The 24,849-nt window shown below is 33.6% G+C and overlaps 1 protein-coding gene across 2 annotated transcripts in view; it reads right to left on the bottom strand.

Moving 5' to 3' along the window:
* LOC129944282 (uncharacterized) overlaps positions 1–16,923 on the bottom strand; it is a 34,554-nt gene extending 17,631 nt beyond the window's left edge. For both annotated transcript variants that reach the window (XM_056053620.1, XM_056053621.1), the window contains exon 1: positions 16,351–16,923. The gene's annotated coding sequence lies outside the window, so the exon portion shown is untranslated. The remainder of the gene's footprint in view (positions 1–16,350) is intronic.
* Positions 16,924–24,849: the final 7,926 nt, after the last annotated feature.

Below are 24,849 nucleotides of genomic sequence, written 5' to 3'. Positions count from 1 at the left end.
GTGGCAAATGTGTGTTAACTATGCCCATGTGTGTCATGAATGCAAATAAAGATTCACTGCCGGTTGGTACTCGTATATTGCGTGCAAAGTGATAAACATTGAACATGCACACAATGAGTTGAGATATTTATTCAGTTCGTGTACTGTAATAATTCAAATGCGATTTATGAAGATACAAACTGATTTATTTGTTTATATTATTTTTAAAATTTAAAGTCTCAGACAAATTAAAATTATGAACATTTTCTTAAACAACTGTTTTCTTATTTTTAAATAGGGTTTTTTTTTCAAAATATTATGTTTTGAAATGGTAAAGTCGTACTAGAATTTTTGAAAATTGGTTCCCATAGTTTAAATCTAGGTGTACTTGACTATAAAGCTGAAGAGTTTTGTTTGCTTGTTTGTTTGTTTGAACGCACTTATCTCAGAAACTACTGGTCCGATTTGAAAATTTCTGTCAGTGTTACATAGCCCAGCAGGAATGTAGAATGTGTCAAAATCTAAACTCAGAGCTCTGGGGATGTCCATCAGTTCAATTTCAGATGTACTGTCAAGTATAAAGATTTTGTTTTTTAAGCAGCACATCAAGAATGTGAATGAATGTGTGTTATAATGTGTTTTTACACATGTTTTTTTAAGGGTGGAAATAACCTCTTGAATAAGTCTTAATTTTTTAAAAAGGTGATATCAGGTTAGGTTAAAATGGCCATGATGGAAACGGACACACTTATGCCAGTTTAATGGTCCATTCTTATACCACATGAATCTTGAGGATTCCTCCTAAGCTCAATGGAACCAGTTTGAGTCCCTTACGAAACGCGACAGGCTGATTATGCTGATATGCCTTAGATCGTTTAGATCGTCAAAGAAAAATTCTCCTAGGTAATTCTTGGTTTTGAGCTAGCGCAGGGCAGGTACGGGGAAGGTGAAGAACTGTTCCCTCCTCTTCCTCGTCCTGTTGATACCATGGTTATTTTAATTAGGAATTGATTTTCCTTGTTCGGATAAGGGATTGGTTTGGGTTGAGTCCATTTTGGACTAATTCAGTCAGTCACCGATTTATTTGGATAGGTTTTTGACCAAAATAATACACTCACTGTATGAAAATAGTGCTTAAAAATGCTAAAGGTCTATAATTTCAAAAGGGCATTAATATATTGCAATTTACCAAATAGTTTTTATAGCATTTTTTAAATGTATTCATTATGAAGGGAAATAGTTTTAAAAATTATGATTCGTATTCTCATTTGTTTTTTAAATAATATCCATTTCCATTAAAACGAATATTTACATACATTTTGGTGTACACTTCCACGTCTATTATAAAACGACAATAAAAACAATACAAAAAAATATCGCTTTCGCTTATAACGATTATAATATTTTTTTCCAGCTGTGACCTTGAATATTTTATTTTATTTTGTTCACATATTGTTTTATTTTCTATTTGAATTTAAACAAACCAACTATGGGGGGGTTGGAAAATGGAGAATCTGCCTCACATGTCGGGGAATAATACAGACCTAAAACAATACAATAAATAATTAAAAACAAAACTTTTACAACCAACTGGACGACAGTAACAACATCAACTATAAAATTACTGTGGGGTGGGATTGTGATTTGATGATATACTCAAACCTATAAGTATGCCTGTCATGCATGCAGGAATTAAGTTTCATGTGAGAGGAGCGCATATTTTTCAATACAATAAATTCTGTTAAGAGGGATGGGAAACTGGTGGTGAGGGTGGGGGAGAAGGGGATGTTAAGGTGTTGTGATCAGTGATGCTGGTGGATTATTACCTAACATGTCGGAATATAGTAACGTGACCAGTGCAGTTCAGTTGTGAAACTCAATATACAGATGTTAGACTATGGCATTTTATTAGCATCATTTAAATATCGCTCTCTCTTTATCTCTTCATCCCCTTATCGTCATCTCTCAATTTGATAACCAAAATTCAAATCGAAATATTTATAAATAAAACCTCACACCTTTTCAATAAGTTACTATTGGTAAAGTGCATATAAATACATAGATACATATATCTAGAGTATGGTTGATGATTGTGAGGATAATGATGATGACATACGCCTGAGCAGGTTTCGTTGCACTTTAACCTTGAATTGTGTGGCGCATGTCTAAGAGCAGCTACCTACATTGTCATCACTTCTGCTTGTCAATGTGTGTTGCAGTGGCAAAAGACGACTCGACTGTTGCAACAGAGAGTCATGAGCATAGCAGAGTGTATTGAAAATGATCGTATCCCTGTGTTAGTTTTGGTGTGCGGAAGTTTCCCTTTTGTGGAACGGGTGACGAAGGTGAGGGTTGCAAGTTTATTAGGTAGATATTGCAACAAAAATAAAAGACAAAGAAAAAACAAAAATCAGACAGTACAAAAAAAAACAACACAATAAACGAACCTTAAAGGGGAGGAAGGATAAAAGCTCTCAAAACGTATCCGTGTTTGTGTATTTTTCACCCACGCATACCGCACATCACACAAACTAAGTATAAAATAGTTTCCATTGTTTTAGAAAATTTTGTGGACATCCGAAGAAGAAAATGTATACGAACGACTTCATGAGGGGTTGATTTGGAATTTTCTCTTTCTGCGGCGCATAATGCGCTTTCATCATTACTTTCGCTTCTTAGCCGAATCCGGCTGTGGTAGAACCGGCCAGCCGGTGAGGGTAGTTTTGGTTTGGTTTGGTAAGTTCTCAGTCAAGACGCAAATTATTCTATATTCGATAACTTGAAAGAGCCATGAGGGTTTTTAACGTATGTTTAAAGGTATATACCGTCGTTGTTGAGAATGGGTTATTTGGGGTCAGTTTCGATGCAAACTTCAATGTGCCTGGATGTTCTAAGAGGGTATGATAAATTCACATTACTGAGCTTTTGATAAAATTTGAGCTTTTCATAGATTTAATGGTTATATTTATAGCTTAATGTAGACAAATCTTTTAAAAATTTTATCATTGTAGTTTTGAAATAAGAAACCATGGGCAAAATAATATAATTTCCAACTTTGTATGACAACAAATCTTTCAAAGTTCAAAACGTTCCTAATCAAAAAAATTTTAAAAAATTAGATGATTTCAGTTTACCTTTTATTTGTTTAAACAAATAGAGATAACAATTCAACTAAACAAATATAAAAAGTCAACAAAATTGCGCAGTGAAAGTCATTATAATTTTTAATGAAATTAGGTATATTCCCTACATGGGTTCAGTCAGTCAGGTCTTATCAGCCCTTGTGTCGTTTAGCAAATGTGATGATGAGGGCTGATAAGGGTTATATATATTTTTTAATTGTATTGATTATGACATCAGTTGTAAGTAAATAATGCACTTTTTCAAGGCTATACTATAAATTTTGTTTGTTTTTTTATTTATATGATTTTTATTTTGTTTGTTTTCAAAGCTTATTTCAAATAAAAAGAGCTTTTTTCCATTTGAAAGTAGGTGTAGAGAACACATATGTGTCTAATGTAATGTGATTTGACGGTATTTTAAATTGTCGTTTTTGTTGTATCTTTTTTTGGAAAAGCTTTCAAGTCAAACGATAGATATTGAAAGTGTATCGAAACTAAAAGCTTGACAAATTTGTATATTGTTGTTTTTAAAAATAACTACGAGTTCAATGCACTGTGATTTTGCTATTTTTGTTCTATTGTAGTTTTAAAATTTGTAAACTATACACCTTAAAGTAGCAAATTAAAAATAATTCAAATGATCTATTTTTGAAGAGTTTTCAAAACCCCAAAGAATAGAAAGAAGGTATCTATTTTAATAAAAATGAAAGGTTGACGTAGCTACCAGAAAAACACAAAAAATGTTCACTTACAAAAACACTACAAGAAAAAATTCTTAACGAATAAAAACCTTTAGTTTTTGGGGTGTAAAAACCATTTTACTGGAAACAAGCAAGCATCAAAATTGGTCAATCCAAATTACTATTTTAAGTCAAGAAAAACAAAATATTTTGATATAAAAGTGCCTGTTGGCACTTCAAAACATTACCATACTAAAATTATATCTGATTGAAGATGTAAATTTAATTTAAATGACATTTTTAAAATTATTAAAAATTTTAAACTATAGTTGTCAAGTTGTATCCAAATATCTTAAAATATGACGAAAACCTTATTAGGGATACAAAGAACCATTTTGGCCAGTTGTAAACATAAATATGTGGATTGAGTTGAATAAACATCCTTTCGGAATTTTTAAAACTCTTAAAGCAAAAAAAACTTCCAATATTTGATCATAGTTATAACCTTAAGAACTTTCAAATAGGACTCCCCTCTCTTTGCCAACAAATCTCATAAATAACTAGGAACGAAACGTTAAAACAGCTAAAAAATTAATTCCAATTCAAGACAAAAATTGTTAAGAAAACGTCGAAGTTGTTCGACTCAAGTCTGGAAAAGGTCATTAACCTCCAACAATAATCCCCTCTGTTAAGCATGCCTAAAAATATGTTGTCATTCATAAGAAACCCAAGAACTATTCATTAACCCCAAAAACATATAAAAACACCTGCATTTTCTAATCCCCCTTTTTATTATTTCCCTGCGAATTCACAAAAAAAAATTGAAAATAATTCACGAACAAAAACAAAAATTGAAAAAAAACCAAACACTTTCAACTCACTTCAGCGTAGCATAGGTCAGTATCCACCCCAAAACAATATTTAAAAAAAATGTGAAAAAGTCACACGTCATTATACCTACACCACAACCCTTTTTGCTATGCCATTTCTTCTTTGAATGTATTTTATATTCATCCAGTTGGATTTCAAAACTCATTCATTATAATATTTAAATTCCCAAAAACAAAATACAAAAAAAAAATACTGTTTCAAAGTAAGGAGAATAAAAAAACGCCCACTTATGCAATAAATATAATAATTTACATAATTTACTTGCACAGGGTATTATAAGAGGCGCATAAATAAATCACCACATAAGAAAGAAACGTTTCCAATTATTTGCGTCGCGGCGTCTACTCCATCCCTGATAGTTAGCAAAAATTTCACAAACAACACAAGACAAAAAAAAAAAAACAAGCCCAGACACAATGGAAACAATTTTGGGGTAGGCCATGATTATGGATGACGACGATGATGATGTTGGCCTAAAGATATACCTCCAAACAAAAAAGAATCCAAACGATGACGACGATGACGACAGCGACAACGAGAACGACGACGACAACGATAACTACGACAAACGGAAAGCCTCGGCCATTGAACTTTTAGGTCGGCTGGTTATAAAACTGACTGCCTGACTGATTGTCTACCATTCGCACACATTAGCACAAAAATATGGTCCTTAATAGTCTGCTAAACCCTTTTTTGCCTCTTCTTATGCTTCTGACTCTGACTCTGATCCTGCCTGTCCTGTGGCTGGAGGATTTCCATGTCGATGTCGGTGTCAGTGTGTGTGGTTCTTTTTCTGCCTTGTGCCTTCTGCTTCTACAATCTACACAGCTGAGTTTTGCTGTTGGTAATGTTGCTGTTGTGCCTTCAAGCTACTGTGCCTACGCCTTGCTTCAATTCAGTCAGACAGGGCGGCTTAACTAACTACGAGTATATGCACGAGAGAATCGAATCGGGAATAGGTATAGAAAAATGGTCGAACAACTTCGCCGTCGTCGTACCGTCATCTCCACACCATACTACAAAACACCGAGTCTGCCGCTCCCGTTCTATCCCGTCATCCTCATCGCCATTGCCTTTAGTCGCAGTCGTCGCGGGTCGTTCACAGAAAGGCCAAAGCCCTTTGCAGAACAAGAGAAATTTCACTTTTCATTTTTTGTACGTTCCCTCTAGCCCGAACGACCCCCTTTCCAACCCTTCACCCAAGCCCGAGCCGCCTAACATAAATCCTGCAAGAAATCCATCCCCATTCAAAGTTTGTATTTGTGAGCGAGTGGTGAGTATTTTACACAAAATACACTATAAAGGGTGGCACCCTTCGGGTGTATTGGTGTTTTGCCAGAGCCGAGGTTAATGAACTCTGTGCATCGGCAAGGATGTGTACAGATTCGATTCTATCTATCATGGGCGAGAGCACGCATGATAAAACTTTAGCAAAATTCTTAACATAAAAATATACATAAACTTTTTCTATTTCTTTCCATAGGTTAGAATTTTTAATTTTAGTTTAAATTAATTAAAAACAAACAAAAAACTCACTAACCAATAATATTTTTTTGGGGTTTTTAACACTAAACAAAACTCACTTCAAACGCGATTTGAAAAAATTCACAGTCCTGAATAAATTGCGAAAGTACGATAGATATTTTACTAACTTTTTCCTTATTAACAGCATGTTTTTTTTTGTTTGTTTAAACTTATATTTATTATAAAATTATGGGTTTTTGTTGGTTATTCAGTCTTTTCGTTTTCGAAGTTGTATAAATAGTTTATTTTTTTTTTTGTATTAAGAGATGAAAAATTATATTTATTTAAATTTATAAAAGCTACAGAGCAAAATAGGAAGCGCAGTCGACGCCATGACCTGCCTTACACGATACCATCCCGGGATAGGACTAAAACCGATAAAGCAGCAGAAACAGAAAAGGACAGGGCACTCGGTACTCGGCACGGCACACGAACAAGGAATATGATTCGTTATGCACTGAGTACTGTTACTGCTACTGCACTCATACAAAAATGCGATATACTCGTGCATCGATATAGGGAGAGGGTTGTAGTGTATTTGTGTGGCGACGAACGACGACGACGACGTCGACGTCAACGATGATGACGATGAATAAGAATATATTGCAAAAGCTCTTTTTTCGGCTCAACGTTGTGTGTTTGCAAGGATTATTTTAAAAAATTGTTTTTGTTTTAAATTGTTGATTTTTGTTGTTGCTGTTTTATGCCCTAACGAAACGAGTCCTTGTACGGAGAGAAATTACACTCATATGTGCAGAGTTGTGGGATTTCACATGCGACCGTTCAGTTTGTTGTTGTCTTGTTCTTCGTCCTCGTCCTTTTTGTCGTTGTCGTACTCTTCTTCGTCCTCGTTGTCTTTATCGTCCTTATCTTCAGCATTGTCCTTCGTATTTGTTGTTGATTTTGGTTTGTGTCTGCAATATAATATGAACGGAACGAGCGAGGTCAACAACCGGATAAAAAAGAAGAACTATAGCCCTACAACAACAACAAACACAATAAAACAACAACAACAACATAATGTGTAGGTATAGAGCATAAAAATTGCAATCGAAAGCGCCATCGCAAATGTTGTTCCTTTTTTACAAAAAAAAAAAGGCAGGCCTGATGCATGTAGGAGAGCTCCCTGTTATAGCGTTGTTATTGTTTTTGGTGGATTTTGTTGTTGTTGCATTTACGAAACGGCTGAGCTAGTGACTAGAAATATAAAATTAAAAAGCCCCCATCACCACCGGAGCCGGAGGGCGTCACGGTCGGTCGGTCGGTCGTTCGGTGGTTTGTTCTGCGAAACGAAGTACGAATACGAGTACGAGAATTTCTCCCTTTCCCTACCGTGATGTTGATGTCGATGTCGTTGAGTATGTTGACAATGAATCTCTGGTGTAAGTAGAGTGGGGTGGGCAAGGACGATGCTGATTCTGAGTCTTTTTTTTCTGTTTCTCTCCTGCCTCAACATGAGCTTCAACTTCAACCCTTATGCACAATCGCCATGACCACAGACAAGAGAAAACGAAATGTGCAAAAGTTTTTCGCCCTTTTTTTCATCTCCGCCGCCGTCAAGCTTCTGGCGGAGGGTGGCATGACGGAAGGAATACAAATTATTTTACTGAATAAGGGTGCATGGTGGAGGGCTGCCTCGTTCCACATTGATGCAGAGAGAGGGTATAATACCACAGTAGAAAGTTTTGTTTTTGTGCTTCATTTGTAGGATGTAGATGCAGACAGAGGGAAAGGGTGTGTAGTTTGTTGGTCGGAATTGGTGTAGCAGTGCACGTAAATCACTTTAATTGCTGAGACGTGGAGATGGTGTATGAATAGAAAGGGGAGCTTTTTGCATTTCATCATCAGTCACAACCCCAGCCAGCCTTCTAGCCAAATCGTCAGCCAGCCAGCAACCCTGCCACCCAGCTATAAAGTGTACAACTTGTTGGTAGGAAAGCGAATGAACGTCCTTGGGTGTGAATGACCCTTTATGCTGGGCGATGATGGGTTTAACTATAAAAGTTTTCTCTACTTGTGTTTGTGTTGGTATCTTTATTTTTCTGGTTGTGTGTGGGTTTTCTGAAGAAGTGGCGAGAATGTTGCCAGCATTTTGTTGGGTGCGTTGCACTTTTGTAATTCGGTAGACAGGAAAAATGTATGTTTTTTTTTTGTAGGTTTTCTCGTTGTTTTTTAAAGAGGGGTTGGGAGGAGACGGAAAATTTGTTTGTTTCTTAGCTTGTTTCTTGTTTTAAAGGTTTGAATTCATTCTTTTATAAAGCAACGTATACCTACCAACACAAGGTAGGTATGCCTAGACCTACCCTACCCACAACCAAGGTTTAGAATATTTTGAAACATTTTTACTCTCGCTTCTACCGCTGACAAAAATTAAGTGATATATTGATTTTTTTTGTAGGTGGAAACATTGAAGAAGGTGTTTGCTAAAAAAGAACTAATTAAGTTTTAAAAGTTTTTTATTTAAGGGCTAAGGAGAAGTTTAAAGAAATATAAATAGAATTTTGCCAAAAGTGACGCATTTCAAAATTGAAAATTTTCCAAATTCTTTAGAAAATTGTTAATAACAAATTAACTTTAAATTTATTATTAAAAATCCTACTAACGTCGATGAAACATGTATTTTTAAAGAATTTTTGCTAATTTCAATTTTATTCTATTCAAACGCGTTTGAAGTTTTGAATACTACAAAATCAGAAGTAATTTTAAAATATTTTTAATAATAAAATTAATTCTCCAATGTTTTTCAAAGCCATAATCATTTTTAAAAATATTGTCCAGGCCCAAGGGGACCATTCTAAACTGAAAAAGGACAGCGACTTTTCAAATAGTCTAGGATGCCCTTAAAGCATTGGAAAGTAAGAAAGTGAGACACCTTAGTAAAGTTTGTAAACATATTGTTTAAACAATGCGTCCATTTTTTACTTTATTACTTATCAAAATGTTTATAAACATCAATATTTTCTTGCTCAATTTACTACTCATCAACATCAACATGTTTATAAACATCAAATAATCAAGTTTACTCAAAAAGAAAAACATTTTTTTTTAGACAAATGTCCACACACATGCATTAAACGGGCCTCATAAGTGGTTTATACCTATACCTTGATTCTAGGAGTGGAAACATTAAAAATTCAACGCACGTTCTTAACATATTTTCGATTAATCCGTTACTTCTTTGAAATACACACATCAAAGTACCTACAACACAACATTTTTCGGCCCGCATGTGAAAAGAGCTTTTGCATTGAAAACATCTATTATTAAATTTTGTTCCCACTCGTGTTGAAGTCATAGTCAATTATGTGTGTTCCTGTTCAGTCACCCAATGCAGCCAAGTGATGGCCAAAAACAATAAAGCCATTTTACCAATTGAAGTACAGTGAAGTGCAGTGCAGTGTAGCGCAGCGAACCTCACACAAAAACCCTGACATTCGACAATGAGATTCAAGATTGTACCTATATTGAATGACACCGTCATTGGTGTCAGATATGGCTTTTTATGTATGTATGTATGTGTTTTGTTTCTCTTTTGTGCTCATTGATGTCGCTCTTGTCGCCATCGTTCGGTCATTCGGTTCGGTTGGTCAAAGACTTTGTTTCCGCGTGTTCATCGACGATGGCACCAGATTGGTATGGTCACCCCTGAAGATGTGCATACAATTGCGCGTTGCATTCAACACTTGTCGTGTGGTATAGAAGCAGCAGCGCTTGAGTAGGTCGGTCATTCACCTTTTCTTCGTTTGAATACAAAATTGAGTGAGATTTCCATCATCATAAGTCCAATCGAATGATTGAGTTTTTTTTGTATTCAATATTTACTCATTTCACTCTTATCACTTGAGGAACGATCTTTTAATTAAAAATTCCACTCACACTCACTTCAATAGGTTTCTGCGTTTCATACACATTGCATACCAGCATTATTTACCGTTAAAATAACACAAAAGAGGGACACAACACAACAACACAGAAAAAGAATATTAAAAAAAAGAACAAGGAACTTGTGAGCTGTGTTAAAAGGCAATCCGAAAGGTCTTAATGACATACAACGCAACGTTATGCAAATAAAATTTATTACACACATGACAATGTTCCTTCTTTTTCTTTGCGTTGTTGCACTGCACCGTTTGGTTGCAATTCTTTTTTCTTCTTTCTTTATGTCATTCCTTGTCAACACAAAGTGGGTAAAAGGAAACATAGACAAAATTAAAATAAGAAGAAAAAAATAAAAAAGAATAGAATTGATGACACAATATTGATTCGGTCATCATCATCAACGTTATTGTTTGATATCGTCGGTGATTTGATCTTTTAAAAGATTTGTTCGATTCTATTTTTTGATTACAATAGAAAATGAGCACATACAAAAAAAAGAATATACGTGAAAAAAAACAACACAAAATATTGGATAAGGGTATTAAAAATATAGAAGAACAGGTATTGTTGTTATAATACCTATGAGGTCATTGCACCTCGGTCTTTAGAGCCTCTTTAACGAGAGTGAGCGAGGAATGAAATAAAAACATGATTTTGTTGAATATAAAGTAAGAGACCATTGCTATAAACCTGTGAAATGATAAATGGTTATTTGATTTGTTTTTTGAAGATTTGAAGGGGAATCGAATTTCATTATGTTGAATTAACGGCATCAAATTGATCTTAAGGTCGAGTGTTTTGTTCGATATTGTTGAGATTATTTAAAAAGAAATGATCTTGCCTTTGAAGTCTGTAATGGTTTTGGATAGTTTTCAAATAATGAAACACAGTTGAAGAGGAGTTAAAATACTATAAACAGATTAAGTGCTAATCTTTCTGCGTGGGTAAAGACTTTTTATAACGAGAGCTTTAGAATTCTGCAGATTTGCTAAAGTGTGATTATTGAGTGTCTTACCTGGTTTGGGACAAGATATTGCATTTCTTTTATCTTGAAAAGATTCGATGTTATAAAGGCCGCAATTTGGCTATATTTTGACACTTGACAAGTTTTTTTTTGTAAAAATGGCACCAGTTTGAAGTTATGCTGAAAATATTCCTTACTGTTTTATTCCTCAAACAGATGATCTCAATTTGCCTCTTATAGACTAAGGAGCGTATTACTACCCCTTAAGGTGTTTAAACAATTTACGACTTGTATTGGATAGGATTTAGGAACTTTTTGAGCGTTTGAATATCAGAATAGAAGCGAAAAACAGAGTTGTATGAAGAATTTCACATTCTTGATGTGCGGCTGAAAAAGGAATCTCAATACTCAATGAATAGAGTACCTAAAGTAATAACGAGATTTATTAAACGTAATTTCTCTCAATAAACAAATTCCAATAGAATGATCTAAGAAAAAAACTCGTCTGTTAATAATTTTTATCAAAAAAATAAATTCCAAACCAATTCATCAAGTTTTTCACAAATTTATTTCCTTAAATGTGAATTTAACTCATTTATGAACCATTGCCTCATCATCACAGCAGTAAAATACCCAAAATGAAGAAGCTAAAGAACAAACGAAAAGTTCATTGCTACAGTTCAAGGTTAAGAGTATCACAATTGAAGAGTTGGAGAAAAACGGGTAAAACGAAGAATGATACCTGTCATACAAACACACTCAAAAATGTATTGACTCAAAACACAGAAAAAATTGTATCCATAAAGTTTACAAACAAACATTAAATTCTCTTCGATTATTACCATCAGGGTATTCTTTGGATCATCATCCAAGCTATCCCGTCATCTGCCTATAGAAAATAATTATGTAAGCCTCCAAGAATGTTTTGAATCAACGCCTTCTTTTGTTTTTTTGTTTGTATTATTTTAACGCAGAACAGATCAATTAGTTTTAAAAATCAAAGAACAACAAACGAAATTTAAAATTTATTCAAATTTCTATAAAACGTCTTTGTTTAGAAACATGAATTATGTGCCCAAAAGTTTGATGGATTGGCTTACATTATATGAACTCTTCTTTAATGTTTGTTGTGCGTTTTATGGTGTGGTGTGATTTTGTTGTGTACAAAAGTCGATAGAATATAACTTGTTGTTCAAGGTGGGATAAAAGGGTTTTTATTTTTTAAAGGAAACTTCCAAAACAAGACGAATAAGAAAACAAGAGTGAAACAGACAGTTTTTATAATCCACATACTATATTATATAGAAGATACAAACAAACTTCAAAAAAGGCAAAGGGAAGAAGAGAACGAACAATCGAATAACACGCGCGCGCATATTCTATAGTTGAACGCCCTTTTCACGGCAAGTGATTCCTTATTCCAAGTTTCAACTTCTTGGGCATAGATGTTTGTTGTTGTAATTGTTTGGTCTTGATTGTTGTATATACATACTTATAACTCAGCTGAGTTGAGCTGAGCTAAGCTGAGACCTGTGCGAGAGCAAGAGCCTTTTTAGAACTGGTTTCCCTTCATTCCAACTTCGACGAAGACTACGACGACGGTATACGAGTATGTTTATAAGAATAAACCAGCCTGGCGCGCATCTCTCTAACTCTAACAACCATCAAACTTATAACTGCTGGGGCTGGCTGTTGTCTTAAAGCAGACTCAACCTCTGCTGGCATGGCAAGGCATTAGCCTGGCTTGTTCTTCTTCTTGTTCTTGTTCTTGTGCGCGCCATCACCATCACCATGATCATCATCATGATCATTTCAGTTGGGAAGAAATTCAAACGAAAATGAAACCATTTCATGGCAAAGGCTAATGCACTTTTAAGATGGGGTTCTTGGGCCGGGCTTGGGCTTATACACGAGAGTACTATACTTAGCCCACAGGATTGTCGTATATGTTAGAAAAGCGACCAAGAGAGACGTTCATTGAACTTTCAATCAAGGCGACTGCAACGATGACGATGATGATGACGACGAAGACAACGACTAAGACGATGACGATGGACGCACCTGGATGACTTTTTGCGCTCTGTTCTTTGAGAGAGTATTTGTGTTTGGGATTTTCTAGTCCGGCATATTTCTTAAGAGCTGAGCTGGTCAATGACTATCCTTGCGCCATCACCATCGTCGCCATCGCCATAGCCATCTCCAACCACACTCAAACAGCAACCAGATAAAGAAGAGTGCAAGTGAATTTCTATATACGTATTGTGTTTTTGGCTGATGCACGAAGGGGTTATGATTGCTGGGTTGATATTCCTCGCGTCATATAGTTTAAGCCTGTTTCAGGTTGTTTCAGGGCGATGCGATGGTACAATTAAACGCTTCTTATGGTTGAGCAATTTTCAATCTCTAAGAAGTACTGATGGTGTTTTGTGTTTGTTATTTATTAATTTGCCCCGTGCTCTCAGTGGTCTTAAGGCAAATGACCTTAGAATATTATTGTGGACATTGTAAGATACTTGTTGATTTAAAATAACTCCGGTGAGAGCACGCCTCTCAGAAGTGAAGTGGCAATTTATAACAAAAAAAGAAACCTAATCGCCATTTTTTCATTTGGCTTCTTACCATCAAGATACATTGACCCCTGCCTTGAAAAAACGACATGAAAGGATCAGGCTCGTCTGGAAGAAGAGTATCTATATGGGCGACTTAGATATTACTAAGTGATATGATGGGATATTTTTTTTGAATGTGCTCTTTCCTCTGAAAAGGTTCTACCAAGATGCTTTGTGATAAAAATTGATAATGGTCTAATAGAAAATTATTTTGATCCGCATCATGATACGATTCTATTGGTTCTTGACCAGGAGGCAACAAACTCGCCCCCCAAGAGTGTGGTAGTGGCAGTAAAATTTTCATTTTCATTTCAAGGTGTTTTTTGTACTAGATTTTGCAGAGGAGACCATAGAAGAAGGAATAGACGCAAAGATTGTGTTCGTTTTTTCTTTTGTATGTATACCTTATAAAAAGTTCGTTATTTTGTATGCTATAAAATGCTTCTTTTATGGTCGAAAGGCGTTTATTGCGATCATCATTATCATCTTTGTATGGCAACTGGTCAACAACCTTGTCATATATATCTTGTTTATTTATTCTATTCTGCGAGTATGTATGTTTAAATGTATCTCCCTGGGGAGATAGTGAAATTAATTGTTGGCAGTTGGATTATAATGAATTTGATGTGGCTGATAGTTTGCAGCTCCATCAGAATATAATTTGCTTAATCATTTTGCCTTTGAGCTTTTTTTCTTTTTTTGGCCAAGCCAGTTAGGTAAGATGATTTTAATTGGATTGAGTAATCACCACATAACTATTTCCATACATTATGAAAGATTTCTTAAATAGAGATGATGTGATGGTGGTCTATTCTTTAATTTTATTTTATGTTTTTTTCTTAAATTTTGCCACAATTAAGTGATTAAAAAAATATGTTTTCCAGAAAGAAAAAGATGGAGATCAAGACATTAAACAACGATCTTTGATACCGAAATATTTCATTTGATATTTTATTGAAATTTAAATAAAGCCACAAAAGTTCTAAGATCAGCTCTTTTGTTTTAAATAATGATTTGAATAAAATTTAAAGTAGATTTCTAGATATCAAGATAATTAATTGTGTTTCGGGAAAAGAAATAAAGATAGAAATGAGTATTGAAAATATTACAATTATTAGACTAAAAAGCTGTGACAGTCAAGAAAATGCCGTCGGGAGTTTGAAAATTCTTAAAACACAAACTTTTTGAATAGAAATTCTTCCTTAAAATAAGGAAAATTTGTTAACATTTTATAGTATCTAGCTAATTTTTACGGAAATTAAACGAAAACTAACACTTTGTAACTAATTACCTATTTACAATTTTAGAACAGCCTAAGCACTATAAATTGTACAAAGTATTAAATTATATCTAAAAACGAACCCTCTCACGATATTTTATCTTCCATTATGTAACTGCAATTAAAAATGACTACCACAATTAAACTCAAAAACAACCCAGCAACATAACATTATCATCGCAAAAAACAAGCTTATTTGCTACAAAGTAAGAACAAAACAATAATAATTATTCTAAATTACGTAATGTAGTGTGCTTTGTGGTGATCTCGGTTTTAAATAACCTTGATGATTTTTTTTTTGTTCACACCTCATCCCACCCCACTCTCGTAATAAATAAATAAAAATAAATACTATACGTCTACTTTTTGATTTATTAATTTTTGTGTTAAAAATCAAAAGTTTCCAAAAATAAAAAACCTATGTCATTGACACATCAAAGATTCATACTAATTTCGTTCAATTGCCAATACATTAATCACACAACAAAAAAAAAAGAATAATTACATTTTTTTCCATAAACGACGTAGAACTTTAACTATATTCATAAATTATATTCAGCCTTGATATTGAAATTGAATTCCGAGCTTAGAGTGACGTAAACGTTGTGAGAGTTAAACAAAAAAAAACTCAAAGTGACTCAACCAAAAAGGTGCTGTGAGAGAGAAGTCATCAAAAGTCAAAGTCAAGGACTTTATACAAAATAAAAGCTTTTGATTAACAAAACAATTCAAACAATAACAATAAATAAAATAAGGTGTAATGTCTATCTATCCATGTACAACCAAATGCTTATAAATTCAATTTTAAACTATTGACAAGTGGTGATGGTAAACTTAAAAGAAAAAAAAACTATTTCGAGCTTTTAACAACTATCAGAACGTTAAGATTTCGTTGGAATATCATGCCTAACAGGTGCCTATGTTAAGTAATATAATGTTGAAATTGATGCGCAATTTCTGTAATTTATTATATCTCTGTTAGCAGGGTTTAAATTTATGCATCCGAGAATTTTATAAGAGCTTTGGAATGATCCTTTAATTTTATTTCAAGGTGAAACCTTATCATGATTTTTTCATTGCACGAAATGCATTTGTGCAAATAATTAAAATTTAGAATAATTAAAACTTAATCTATTCTGATTCTTCCTATAAAATGTCAACAAGAAAAAAAGTTTGCCGCTCAACTCTTTTGTTTGGAATTTATAATTTCCTTAAAATCAATGTAAAATACAAAAAAATTCATTTTCTTCCTCTTTTAAAATAAATATACAATATACTTTAATTATATTGTACTATAGTAAAAAAAAAATAAAAATAAGTATCACTCCTTTTTCCAGTCCAAACAAATATATGAAAAACAAAAATAAAAGTTTGCACCTCAACTCTTTCGTTTCAAGTTAGTTTATACCCTCTCTTGACTTACCTTTTGCAGACATTGTGGTGGCGTTTTCAATTCTTATGTAATCCTTTTTCAGTTAATCCAATCATTTTGTAAAGTTCCATTAACAGTTAATCCTTTATCTGATAGCTGATGCGATACTGCTCCGGTGATTTTTTATAATTCACTTAAGAACTTTTATTATCACTTAATTTTCTAATTCATGGGTATTTTATTTTTGAATTATATTTGTCTCACTTCTCATAATTATTTTGTAATACACAGTTCACTCAAAAATATTTCAAAATTGACCGGGTGGTTCTATATTGGTGGGCTTAGTACCTCTTTTTTTTTCTTTGAATATAAATAAACAGTATCTTATGCTTTAGATATCCAAATCCGTGTCCTTAATTTTATCCAGTCTTAAAATGTATTCTTTTCCGATTAGAAGTATTCTCCGCGTGTGTTTTCAATTTTAGTCAACAACAAATAATTTCGTCCAAAATAAGGCAAAGTTTAAAATATTAAAAAAATAAAATTCAATTGGTGGTCATATAAAATATTTATAAGCGAAAAATTGTTAGAATTTTATTCCGTCTATGTCGTGTTGTTGCTTACGGAAAACTGATTCACGGATGATTCTCAATTCCCAGTCCAGACTCATTGCTGTCGATTCGAGCGTATCATATCATCCAAAACCTCAAGCAGAAGAGTCAAAAGAATATTTTCAATATATGTGCGTTTTAACACGCACACATACACAACTTAAGTTAGAACCAGAAATAATAAGAGACTTTTTCTGAATTCACCTTCATCAGTTCTTCGTTTGTATATACAAAAGAATGAAAAGAGAAACAGGTAAAAATGACGATTACACTCAAATACCAACAAACAAAATGTTCTTATTCTAATGTAAGACGGAAGCAAAAATAAAGAGAGCATCTACCTGTTCGTTTAATGTTATGATGATAATGTTGATGTTGATGAATTTACCTGTTGATTAAATTTCATATAAATAAGAGAATCCAAGCATATATTAATGCTTCTCTTGACACTTTGTCTAGAAGCAAGGAATTAGTAGATCTTATCTATATACCAGTGTGGGTATATGTCGCGCAAAATTTTATATCAAATGAATGTTGAAATGAAAACTATTAGAACTCTTTTCTTTTTCTTTCTTTCTTTCTTTCTTTCTTTTATTTTTTTAGTTTTGAAAGAGAAAAATTGAATAACGGTAGTTTTGCAAAAACTCTCTAAGTGTGAGTTGTAAAAACTCAAATACTCGTACCATTGCAAAACCGAAAGAAGATAGTAATTATTGTATTCTTGATAAACCATTGTCTCTGAGGAGATACTCAAGAAATTTCAATCCTTATTGCAACTTTTTAAAGATGCATTCAAAGCATAAGAATTGTAATTGTGTTCATAAGTTTTCTTAAATTCTTAAATTCACCACCGTTTCATCCACTGATGAAAAAAACAAACAAAATCAAAAGAATACAAGAAATAAAAAACAAAAGTAACAACAAAATCAAAGAGAGATATATGAGCAAGATTTTATTTGGTAGGTCAATGACTTTATGAAGAAAAAAAGAACGGCGAGCGCGCAAAGAGTTGGATGGCTTATATTGAGCTGATGGTGGTGCATAATGGCGCTCACAGCTCAACATCAACTCAGATATGGGTTCAATGGCTTCTTTTCTTGTATATATCTGCTTTTCCCAAAAAACATACAGAACAATATTTTGGATTCACTCAGTTTGTTGACTTCTTGTGCTTTTGTTAGTTAATGGTTAAGTTGAATATTTTATAGTGACACTATTAATTAAAATTAAGAATAGGATAATTTATTGAATTCGATTAGGCTTTGTTAGTTAAATCATCTAACAAGGAGACAAATTGCTTTTTAATTTTAATGAAATTTAGAATGATTGAGGGGTGGCTGAAAGTTAAGGAATTTTTATTTCGGAATTTATTCATGGAAAAGTTGTTTTTTTGTTACTTTTTTTTAGTTTAAAAATCTAAACTTATACAAGTAAGGAAACATATTTAAGGTCATATGAGCAACTCGTTTATAGTCTGGTTTACAATATCATAGAATTTACTTTTCAAGTATGATTTCCAACATATGACTTGAAGTTACAGAGTTCAATGGATAAGTCTAATTGTTCACAATTTTTTGCAATAAATCTGGCTTATGAATGTTTGAATATTGATTTAGAATGCTTCAAAGTTGTTGGTTTAATAGGTTTGATATAACGCTTGCCATAAGAACAGATGATGGCACCAAATGGTGATTGTAGTTTCTCAAAAATTAAAAGCTCAGTATTTTTTTTAGCCTTAAATTGAGATTTTTTGAATGTTGTTTTTAACTCACTGGGATATAGAAAATCAAAAAGTGGTTCTTATTGATATTTTTCTTTTTTGACAGGGGGAAATCTTCAAAAGACACTTGGCAGTATTCGAAACCAAGTAGTGTGAAACTTTTAACCACTAAAACCTCCCCTTCATCAGGACCAATCTTGAAGGATCGACTTCCGATTTTTCTTTCTTAACTTTGTTCAATCACTTTGGGGGGAGTTTAAACTTTTAATACTATCCCATGTTTTTTTTAGACCATAAGCTCTTGAGGCTTGGTTCTTCTTCATCTCCGAACATGGTTTCTTATATTCAAGAGGGACTCCATTTCAGAATTAGTATGACTTTGCAGTCTCTGGTTGTGCGATACAGCGAATTTTTAACAACTTCTGTAACCATTTCTATTTGTAAGTTACGATGTAGATCGGTATTTTTTATGTACCAAGGTGCATTAACTATTCCACGAAGGACTTTGTTCCAAACAGGCTTTCGTACCTGATTATACAGCATTATTTTGTTTTGGATTGATAAATCAGAGTTGTTACCAAGTAACCAGTACATTTTTCTATATTTCAAGTTTAGTTCTTCTCTTTTCTTTTTGATGTGCTCTTTCCACTTCAGCTTTGCATCCGAAGTCATTCCAAGGTGTTTGGCCGTATTGGCGTAAGGTACAGCTTGATTATTAATGATTATTGGAATATTGTGAAGATTTTGTTTCATTGAGTTTGATACGCCATTTTTCGGTCCAAGCTATCAGTGTCGACAGCATTTTGTAGTTTTACTGCTGCCTTAGAGACACATTTGTCGGGTACCAAAATTGCGGTATCATCTGAAAAAAAAGCCATTATGGTGTGATTACCAACTGGAATATCCCTTGTGTATAGTAAATACAGGGTGGGACCTAGGACACTTCCTTGTGGTACACCGGCTTCTATTTTTTCAATTCCGAGTATTCTTGATCGTACCTTACTCTAAACAACCGGTCTGAGATGTACGACTTTAACATTTAAAAGAACTGAGTGGGAAGATCCCTTTGCAGTTTGTACTCAAGTCCCTCATGCTAAACCTTGTCAAAAGCTTGAGCAACATCTAAGAAAATAGCTGAACATACTTGTTTTTCTTCTAATGTTTTTTCTACTACATCCGATATTCTATGAAGTTGGTCTATCGTGGAATGTTTATTTCTAAAGCCAAAAGGATGGTTTGGGATTAACCTTCTTTCTTCCATGATTTTACTAAGTCTCTTCAGAAGCAGTTTTTCAAAAACTTTCGCCATAATTGGTATAATCGATATTGGTCTGTAAGCCGTCACTTCTGTTCAGCAATTTTCCAATGGTGTAGGACATACCGGTGCTTAAGGCATGCATTTATTATATATTGGAGTTTTATGAAGGCTTTAAATGGCATTTCTTTCATAACCTGAGCAGTAATTAGATCGTAACCTCTTGATTTTTTATTTGGTAGTTGATGTTAGCACATACTATTTATTTCTTTAAGTCTTACAATTGGTATTTCACTTTCATCTATCTTATCAACAAACCTTAAGCTATTTTGAGCCGTGTTTGATTAGTATGGCTTAAAAACGTTCAGCGAAAAGGTTAGCTTTTTCTTTCGGGTTACCGATCCATTTCCCATCTTGAGTTTTTAAGGTCGAGTTTTGTAACTGCGGTCTTTTCAGGCAGTTGGCTTAGCGAAAAATCGGTTGAAGCATCAGTCGTTAAATTCCTAAGGAATGTATTAAGTGAATCATTTTTGAATTTGTAAATTTGTTTTTTAAGATTGTTAAACGTTGTTTAATCATCTGAAAATCTAGTATTTTGGCATTTTCTTCGAGCTCTTCTTTTCTCTATTATCAACTCTCTTTTCTCTTAAGGATATTTTATTTCATTCTATCTTTTATTAGAAAATGTTGGAGTACTTTCTTCAGCCGCCTGTTGCATATCAGCAATAAATTGTTCCACTTAATGGTCAATTTGCTGGATTGTATCCATTGGAGATCTTAAATTTATAAAACTTAACTTATTGTCAAGCTTTGGACTACTTTTTTCGAGTACTTCCGATTCACTTAGTGATAGAATCACTGGAGTATAATCTAATGACTGATCATAATTACCTTCTACACCAATGTGATTTCGTTTGATTCCTTTAGCTACGAAAAAGTCAATAACGTCTGGTATTTTGTTAGTTAGAATAGAATTTGCAATTTTATGTATGGCCTGCTTGGAAAAGTCTTTTGCCTTTTGTTGATATAAGTCTTAAGCCCCAATGGGTGTGTTCCGCATTGAAATCTCCACCAACAATAAAGTGATACCCAAGAAGATTAAAAAGATCTGTATAGTTATCTTCTGTCGGGAAGCGCCTTCGTGGGCCATTCGAGAAATGAGTTTCGGACACCAGGCAAATATCGATATGTTCTAGATCTAAAAAGATTTTTAATTCGGATGAATGGTGTATAAGACCGTTTGAATTCCATGTAGTGATTTTAAGTATTCTTTCCATCATTGTTTTTTAAGAGCCACTTTTTTGCTTAGCTGTTTGACATTCAAATCCTGTTTATCAATTCTTTGAAGAATAAGTTGTAGCATTTCTGTAATGGAAGTCTCTTCATTCTTCCGCACATTTTTAACAATCTTTGAATAGGCTTTATTTTCATCGCTTTTACTTTGAACAGTCTTTGGGTTTGTCTCTAGCAGATGTATTTTTGCTTCTGAACTCTTGGGATTTTTTGGCAACTGTGCAGCCTCTATAGCTTGCCGGGTGATTACCCTGGCAGTTCACACATTTTGTTTTCTGATCTTTGCTCTCTTATTGCTTATTGATTTTTATTATTTTACATTTAACGAAGTTTTAAACCTACTTTATTCTCTTTAAGATAACATAAGTGGGACAATGTAGATATTTTTCATAAAATAATACAACGTTTTAATAAGCTTCAACTTCTAAAATGAAGTCTATGGAACTGGAAAAGAATGATAAATTCTTGTAAAAACTAGTCTCTACGAAATTTTTGGTATAACCTAGAGTCGTAGGTTGGGCTGAGAAGAAGACGATACCGAGACGATACTTAGTTATACGAGACTGAGACCGATACCAAAACGACTGAAATTTTTAATCGATTTAGTCGATCTTTTTGGAAAAAAAAACAAAAATGCATTTGGTTCGATTTGTAAAATGAAATTTTTGAACTTATTTGAGACAAAATTAAATATGTGTTTGTCAAATTATTCCATATCAGGATAACAAACACTTTCAAATTCCATTAAAGGATGACTTCAATCGATGTCCAAGAATAGTTTACTGTATGTCTTCTAAGCCATTACCTGTCAAAAGTAATTTTCGACTTACCTCATTAACGGAGTTTACATTTAAAAATAGACATAGACAATAATAGTTTACTGCATGTCTACTAAGCCATTACCTGTCAAAAGTAATTTTCGACTCATTGACGGAGTTTACATTTAAGAATAGACATAGACAAAGCAAACGAGACTAAGTTAAACAAGGCTGAGATTGAGATCGAGACTAGATCGAGGCAAGATCGCGACGAGACCGAAACCGAGATCAGGATGAGACTCAGTTATACAAGAACGAAACCAATACCGATTTTGACAAAGATGAAAGTAGCGAACGTTTTTTTTTAATGTGGTGTTGAAAATACTTCTATGTATTTTTGACAATATCTTCAGATTACAGAAATGACATTCAATGCTTCTCTTTTTCAACTTTTCAATGTCAGGCGCCTCCAAAGTGTCGGAAATACACTTTTTCAATTTTGTAATGAAACTATTGGGCGAACATTTCTGTTTCACCAAACGTACCCAAGTATAACAAAAACTCCTGCAAAAATGTGGCCAAAGTGCAAAATTGAAGTTTTCAAATGTAAGTTTCTGTATTTAATTTTTCTAAAAATTGCATTTCTTTAATTAGTGAACTGACTATAAGAATGCCATCAGAATATATTTTCTCGATTTTAGTAAGTTCTTTTCCATCAAAATATTTACACCCAAACTTCTTTCCAAGAACATCAAACATCCATCTTGATAGGAATGCAGGGCGAATTAAGTAGGAGGAAATATGTACATTTTAAAACAGTTAAAATATTTTTTTCAAATTATCTTAAAATCCCCCACTCCTATATTAGAAAAGTTAACCCATATTATTCTATTAATAAATTAATAATCACTTGTCAATGAATCATTGAACCACAACCATTAAACAACTTAACGAGGAAAAAAGAACCCAGAAGAAAGTTTTTTAAGCAAACAAACAAACAACAAATAACAATCTCGAACAATACCTACGTCCAAATACAATTAGCAAATGCAAAATAACCCGTTGTGTCAGTAGCAGCTTAAAGAGCTAAGCACTTTGCTGCTGCCTTATAGCAATTTCGACATCCATCAAAATGAGTTCAATGGTAATGAGTGTATCGCTATAAACACTTGTACAAACAACATGTCTTCCTGTTGCTGCCAATGATGGCCGATCGATGGTTCTGGTTCTGCTGCGAAGTCTTCTAAGAACCAAATCAGAAGATGAAGACACACAAGAAGAAAGAATTTCTACTCTTGGAAGCCATCTATTTATCCAAACCCAAAGCCAACACTCTCACTGGAGCAAATAACGCCCCAAGGGACACCCCACTCAATTTTTCGCTGACAGTTAGTTTTGAGTTGAACTATCAACCCACACACAAAATATTGAAGACAAATTATTCTGATGTGCGTTCAATTGAAGAATTATATTTTTACTTCGACGAGCTGTCAATCAAATTGCGCCGTTTAAGGTGAGCATTCGAAAGTTATTTCGCGTTTTGGCCATTCAACTCACCTATATTGTGAATATGCCCGCCATTTCCAACGACGACAAAAGACGAAAGACAAACGTTAGCGAAGACGTCACATCCGTTGGCTTCCGCTTCGGTCGCTTGTATCGTTGGTATGTTGTTGTCTTTATCGATGGCCGATGTCACCCTGTGGATAATTTAACCACACCGCTGCTGTTGCACTCAGCGCTGTCCATCATTTGGGATTAAGTTGATTTTATAAGCTGCCGAAGTGCCTGAAAAGTGTGTGCGCAGTCATAACTGGATATGAAATAAACATACATAATAATTTCATTCATAGACGCATGCATTGAAGAAATAGTGCGTAACGCATATTAAGGAGCTAATTGCATTGCATTGAGTCGCCCACTATCATATCGCCACAACAATAAACGGACGCCCTTTGCCGTTCAACTATGACTACGACGACGGCTTCATTTACGTGACACACGAAGATGTGTTACGTCGGTCGTCGGATCGGGCTTGGCTGACACGCATAAATTTAGTTTACCGTTTTTTTTAAAATATGAAACAAATAAAAAAAAACTTTAACTACTTGCACTTACCTAGTGGTGTTTTATTGCAATTGAATAAAATGTATGTCTATGCATCGTCAAGTGTTGCATTGGAGTAGAAAAATGTATACAAGGCACAAAAATAAAGTATGACTGAATACTTTTTATAGAAAAATTAATTTAAAGTTAACATTAGAAGAAATAATGCAACGAAATTACTTATTCTTTGCCAGAATAGGAAGTGGAGTATATTATATTTTTTGTCTTTATACAAAGTCATCAGAAATTTTTCTACCAATATGATGTTGAATTTGCTAACTGAGGAATTGATGTTTTGACTTAACACAAGTATCAGTTAAATAAAAAAAGTATTGATTTAACTTCATAATTAATTAACTTCATAAAAAAATAATGAAAAACGTTTCGAAACAATCAAAAATGTTTCGAAATAATCAAAACCGTTTCACTGTTTTTGATTTATGAGCCCTTGATGTAAGTAAAGAAAAAAAACGTGTTATTAATATTTACTTTTGTCCTCCTTTAAGGGGATATGTTAAACCTATGGTGTACTCCAGGGCGTATACGCACTTTTTTAATTTCTACTCAGATGAGGTTCTGCATCACACTTAATGCATGAAAGCTTATAAAAAACCTATGTAAGGCTTTATAGTATTTCATAATAAAAAAAAACTTGATAATAATTTCAATTTACTGATACCATTCTTAAGTCAAAACATCGATTCCTCGTTTAGCAAGTTTTTCATCAAATTTACAAAAAATTATTCCTGTAGAAATGTTATACTCTCATTTTACAATTGTGTATCATACTTGCAACACCTCCTTGGC

The sequence above is a fragment of the Eupeodes corollae genome, chromosome 2, assembly GCF_945859685.1.
Source record: "Eupeodes corollae chromosome 2, idEupCoro1.1, whole genome shotgun sequence".
In the NCBI taxonomy this organism is placed as follows: Eukaryota; Metazoa; Arthropoda; class Insecta; order Diptera; family Syrphidae; genus Eupeodes; species Eupeodes corollae.
This window is presented reverse-complemented; position numbering and strand designations above follow the sequence as displayed.